The sequence below is a fragment of the Cervus canadensis genome, chromosome 12 (assembly GCF_019320065.1).
Source record: "Cervus canadensis isolate Bull #8, Minnesota chromosome 12, ASM1932006v1, whole genome shotgun sequence".
Taxonomy (NCBI): Eukaryota; Metazoa; Chordata; class Mammalia; order Artiodactyla; family Cervidae; genus Cervus; species Cervus canadensis.
Genome location: NC_057397.1, coordinates 21,191,254 through 21,197,914, shown reverse-complemented (window position 1 = coordinate 21,197,914; position 6,661 = coordinate 21,191,254). Strand labels below are relative to the sequence as shown.

At 39.8% G+C, this 6,661-nt stretch overlaps 1 non-coding gene across 1 annotated transcript; it reads left to right on the top strand.

Annotated features, from left to right (window-relative positions):
* The first annotated feature begins 4,650 nt into the window (after positions 1-4,650).
* TRNAA-UGC lies at positions 4,651-4,723 on the top strand. The gene has a single exon. It is a non-coding gene; the product is annotated as a tRNA-Ala (tRNA).
* The last annotated feature ends 1,938 nt before the right edge of the window (positions 4,724-6,661 follow it).

Genomic DNA, 6,661 nt, shown 5'->3' with positions numbered 1-6,661 from the left:
ATACTGGAGTGGGTTGCCATGCCTTCCTCCAGGGGATCTTTCCAACCCAGGGATCGAACTGCATCTCTTATGTCTCCAGCTTCGGCAGGACGGTTCTTTACCATTAATGCCACGTGGGGAAATGGACAGGGACCTGGAATTCTTGGGTCTGGGACAGAGATGACTTGTCCTTCCTACCTCACCTCCAGCCTCAGTCAAGCCCTAGCCCCACAGTGAGGAGGCTTGCTCATTCTAGGTAGATCCACTGGGAGGGATGGCTAAGGTCAGCCCACAGCCAAGGCCTCCATCTCCTCACCCACCCAGGGGCTCTCCCTCCAGAGTGCTGTTAGCAAGTAGAATCATAATAAATCAACATTCAAAGGGAAGGGAAGGTCTAAACACGCCACATGTTACTCTCAGGGTGATTTGAAATTTCGGAGTGCAACTGGCCAAAATGGAAGTAAGTTTTTGTAATTTGGTTTTTTACCTTTAAGATTCTCACAGTTCCTAAGAACATTTACAAACTGGTCTCCTTGTGACTTTGTACTAAGTTGCTTCAATCCTGTCTGCCTCTTTGCAACCTACGAACTGTAGCCCGCCAGGCTCCTCTGTCCACAGGATTTTCCAGGCGAGAATACTGGAGTGGGTTGCCATTCCTCGTCCAGGGAATCTTCCTGATCCAGTGATCAAACCCACATCTCTTATGTTTCCTGCATTGGCAGGTGGGATCTTTACCACTAGTGCCACCTGGGCAGTCCTCGTGACTTTAATGCCAAGATAAGAATGATTTGTATTAATAATCTGCATCCTCAGGCCTCCTAAGCATGTGTCTGGGCAAAAACAATTGACTGGCCCAAGAGGAGGAGCTAATACTTATCTTATGACACAGTGAAAACAATTTGGCAAAACTCTCCTCAGCTCAGCAGTTAGTTTTGCTGCACACAGTTAGTTTTGCTTTGCTCCCTACAATTTAGCACAGACTCCAAGAGAACAGGATCTTTATTAATCAGTATATCCTGTGCTTACCACGGTCCATCCTGGCCATGGTAATGACGGAGAATGAGTCAGGACTGTTCTCTTAGCTCAATTTCTTGCTCTGAGATCTAAGGACAGAAGTTGAAGACTTTGAAGCCCTGTTGTGCAGTATTCAGTTCAGTTCAGTTCAGTCACTCAGTGGTGTACGACTCTGCGAACCCATGAATCGTAGCACGGGGTCGCAAAGAGTCAGACACGACTGAGCGACTGAACTGAACTGAACTGAATAATTGTTGATGATGAAAAGGATGCAAATGAAGAAGAGAAAGAAGAGGAGAGTGATCATTGTGTTTGCTGAACCATAAATTGAAAAGAATAAAATTAATCACTAGACTCATTAGATTGGATGAAGCTAGACAGTTTCTTAAATATCCTGACTCTTTAGGGTTAAAAGGAATCATAAAAATAAAAATTTTAAATATTAAAAAATAAAGGGAATTGTAAAAGTATGTTTAAATTCAAGGTATCTAAAAATGAATATTCTGTCCATCGAATCAGTGATGTCATCCAACCATCTCATCCTCTGTCATCCCCTTCTCCTCTGAAAAATGAATATTAAAAATGTATTTTATGATTAAGACATGCAATGAAGGTAATTATATGGATAACATAGTCAATAGATATGATCACTAGAATGAGGCTTCATAAATATTGAATAGAAAAACATGATGCTGTAATTATAGAAAGTAAAAATTTGTAGAGCAATTAATTTGTTTTACAAAAATATGCAAAGTCGCAATCTCAGAAATCTAAGATTATGAGAAAATAAGTTCTAGGCAGATATCTATTTAATTTTCACTTCAGCAAACTTTTTACATGAATGTAAATGTCTCTTTTAAAAAAATCTGATAAAGAAAAGACAAGAATGCTCACTAGTCTAGTAAAATCAGAATACATTTCTGATGACTATTTTATTTTTACTATTTTTTTAGAGGCATGCCCTTGCAGATATCTGGGTGATTACATACACACTCATGTATTTCCCCTTCATGTTTATTTTGGAAAGATGGTAGGTTATTTTGAAAGAAAGGAAGAAAAAACAGACTACAGAGGAAGCAGAGTTGCCTTGTATCTCATAGGGCGATGGATTGCTAAAATTATCAGGCTTCACGGAAAAGAGCAGAAATTCATTTCTTCTGCACATTTTCTTAAATTTCAATGGGCTTATAAAATGATATGCCCATGGTATTGAGGAGAAAAACCAAAGTCAAAAAATAATTTTTTAAAAAAATTTTAATTTTGGAATTTTTTTCCTGGAGCACAAAATCAATGGTGATGACAATGACATTATTTCTGAGCTTCAGTTATCAGGCAAAACTTTCTCCTGATGCTTTCCAGGCTAATTCAGTTATATCACTGATTATAGCACTGATACATCAGAGAGATTAGATATCAATACAAAAATATAGGAGAGATAAATTAGGCGGTTCAGTTCAGTCACTCAGTCGAGTCCAGCTCTTCGGGACCCCATGATCTGCAGCACACCACGCTTCCCTGTCCCTCACCAACTCCCGAAGCTTGCTCAAACTCATATCCATTGAGTCGATGATGCCATCCAACCATCTCATTCTCTTTCATCCCCTTCTCCCATCTTCAGTCTTTCTCAGCATCAGGCTCTTTTCCAGTGTCTCAGTTTTTCACATCAGGTGACCAAAGTATTGGAGTTTCAGCTTCAGAATCAGTCCTTCCAATGAATATTCGTGACTGATTTCCTTTAGGGTTGACTGGTTGGATCACCTTACTGTCCAAGCGACTCTCAAGAGTCTTCTCCAACACCACAATTGAAAAGCATCCATTCTTTGGTGCTCAGCTTTCTTTATAGTCCAACTCTCACATCCATACATGACTACTGGAAAAACCACAACTTTGACTAGACAGACCTTTGTTGGTAAAGTAATGTCTCTGCTTTTTAATATGCTGCCTAGGTGATTCATAGCTTTTCTTCCAAGGAGCAAATGTCTTTTAATTTCATGGCTGCAGTCACCATCTGCAGCAATTTTAGAGCCCAAGAAAACAAAGTCTGTCACTGTTTCCATTGATACCCCATCTATTTGCCACAAAGTGATGGGACTAGATGCCATGATCTTAGTTTTTTGAATGCTGAGTTTTAAGCCAACTTTTTCACTCTCCTCTTTCACTTTCATCAAGCAGTTCTTTAGTTCCTCTTAAAAATTGTCTATTTATTTATCCATGGCTGTGCTGGGTCTTTATGGCTGCAAGGGCTTTTTCTCTAGTTGTGGCAAGCAGGGACTACTCTCTGCTTGCAGCCTGCGGCCTTCTCATTGCAGTAGCTTTCCTTGCTGTGGAGCACGGCTCTAGGGCATGCCGGCTTCAGTAGTTGTGGTGTGTGGGTTCAGTAATTGCAACTCCCAGGCTCTAAAGCTCAGGGTCAGTAGTTATGGCACATGGGCTCAGTTGCTCCCTGCTCTCCTCTCCCCCGGACCCTGCATGTGGGATCTTCCGGATCCAGGGATCAAACCCATGCTTCCTGCATTGGCAGGCTAATTCTTGGCCGTTGAGCCACCAGAGAAGCCCTTACCAAAATTTTTTAAAATTGAAATATAGTTGATTTACAATATTGTGTTAGTTTTAGGTGTACAGCACAGTGATTTAGTTATATATATGTATAATATATATATATTCCTTTTCAGAGTCTTTTCCCTTATAGGTTATTACAAAATATAGTTCCCTGTGCTATAGAGTAGGTCCTTGTTGCTACCTATTTTATATATAGTGGTACATTACTGACACACTTTTAACAGAATTTGCTACGCACTTACTATGTGCCAAGAAACTGATACCAAAGTGAATGAAACCAAATCCCTGTCTGCTACAATGCTCACAGCCTTGGATACGCCAGGAAAAGTCATGACAGACAACTAGAAGCAGGTAACAAAACATCAACTCCTCCACGGTTCACTAAGCGAATATCTAAAATGATTCGTTTTCATCTTCCTGAGAAGAAGGCAGGTTTTTACAGTGATTTACTTCTGGGAAAAAAAGTGTCTGTCCTCCAACAATGAAAAATTTCTACTGTACAGCGTTATTTCAATTGTGTCTCTGCAGGAAGGAACAAGTCCAGAATTACCAAGACGTTGGTTGTAATCAATGACCTCTCCCAAGATACCTTGAACTTTCCTGTGTTGATGGGACCTTCTCAAAGTGAGCTGGGAGTCAGACTCTTCTGGCTGGCCCCCATTTCAAACATCACTTAATCGCATGATGCGACAGCTTGTTATCAGATGACCCTGTGCTCATATACAAACACAGCCACTATCAGGCACAGACAGACCAGAATCTGGCAAAACCTTGATGAAACAGAAATAAACACAATGTGTAGTGCATATTAATAAACTCAGGCATTCTGGCACACATGAGCATTACAGACACCCTGGAAAGGAAAGTGCCATGAGGCTCCGCTTCCTTACGTGAATCTGACCATCAGTATCAACAAGCACAGATAAAGGAAAGAGGTGAATCTTTTGAAATCGTGTATCATTTCGATCTTAGAAATAACAAATCCTCTCCTGAGAACCAGTAGTTCCTGTAATATGTCATTTTCTCCAAAGGAGGGGCCGAAAGTACAGCAAGGCTCCTGCCTGAGATTTTACTCATTTAAAAGTAATCAAAGGGACTTCCCCAGTGGTCCAGTGGTTAAGACTCTGCATTTGCAATGCAGGGGGTGCATGTTCGATGCCTGCTTGGGGAGCTAAGAGACCACGTGCCTCCTGACCCAAAAATCAAAACGTAAAACAGAAGCAGTGCTGTAACAAATTCAGTAAAGACTTTAAAGACATTCAAAAAGTGGTCCACATAAAAAAATCTTTAAAAAAATTAAACAAAACAAAGGTAATTGGAGGGAACTACACATACATACACAAACACACACTCTATATATACATACGTGGAAGTGTTAGTCACTCAGTTGTGTCTGATTCTTTGTGACCCCATAGATTGTAGCCCACCAGGCTCCTCTGTCCATGGGCTTCTCCAGGCAGGAATACTGGAGTGGGTAGTCGTTTCTTTCTCCAGGGGATCTTCCCAACCCAGGGATCAAACCCCGGTCTCCTGCATTGCAGGCAGATTCTTTACCATCTGAACCACCAGGGAAACCTATCTATACAAATATACATTCAGTTACATATATATATATTCAGCTACATATATATTCAGTTACATGTATATATGTAACTGAATCACCGTGCTGTCCACCTGAAACTATTGTATTGTAGCATGACATTGTAAACCAACTATACTTCCATAAAATTAAATTTTAAAAAGATAGAAGTAATTACATAAAATAAAGGTAACTGGAAAGTGCATTAGATGGGGGTTCTCAAAAGCCAGTTTGCAACCTAGCTCCAGCCTGAGGATAAAGTTTTGACTGATTCAGGACAAAATGAAAAACAAGGATGCTGGAATAAATTTTTCCCAAAGCTATTTCTTTAAACAGTGTTTATTTTATTTTTATTAATATACTTCTCTTTTTTTGGCCACAATGTGAGGCGTCCTTAACCAGGGATAAAACCAGTGCCCCTTGGATTGGGAGCACAGTCTTAACTATTGGACGGCCAGGGAAGTCCCCCAAAGCTAACTTTAAAAAATTATATTTATTTATTTTTGAATGCCCGTGATGCAAACTTCAAAACTTGTAAAAGAATATTTAGTGGAAAGCAAGTCTCCTCTCTCAGTGCTCTGTCTGGGCACGTCTCCACGATTGCTGCTCTCTTATGTACCAGGCACAACTTTGGAGCATATTTTTTTTTATTCTATAAACATATATTCTACATATTGTCCTGTATCTTGCCTTTTTAAAAAACTTTATTTATCTTGGAGATCTTCATCAGTAGATACAGTGATGTCTCATTCCAAAAGGCTAAACATAGACCCATAGTATTGTATTATTATGCCCTTTCTTTGATCCAATATTGGTGATAATACATGGAGCTTTTGAAAAAAAAATGTTCTCACTTGGCAAAATTAAAAGTTGGTCCCCCTATTTCTGCCTGTGCACAATACTTGCCATTGCCCAAACTCACTCAACTACTCAGCATATTTTTTTTTTAATTTTACTAATTCATGAAATCTAAAAACCTGGGAACTAATGAGTTAGATTATTTGATTCTTTAACAACAGAAAATTATACTTGAGAGAATAAGAACTAGAAAATAAACCTTAATAATAAAATAATTTTGAGACCATTGTTTAATTTTATTTTTAATGTAGGCAATACATATAATTATTAAATAGTCATATGCTGTTGTGGTGCTCGAGAAGACCCTTGAAAGTCCCTTGGACTGCAAGGAGATCAAACCAGTCAGTCCTAAAGGAAATCAGTCCTGAATATCCATTGGGAAGACTGATGCTGAAGTTGAAGCTCCAGTCCTTTGGTTAGTTGATGCGAAGAGCTAACTCATTGGAAAAGACCCTGATTCTGGGAAAGATTGAAGGCAAAAGAAGGGGGTGGCAGAGGATGAATGCTTGGGTGGCATCACTGACTCAATGGACATGAGTTTGAGCAAACCCCAGGAGACAGTGAAGGACAGAGGAGCCTGGTGTGCTGCAGTCCATGGGGTTGCAGAGTTGGACATGACTGGGCAACTGAACAAGAACAACACTAACATTAAGAGAGAGTCTCTCTTCCATT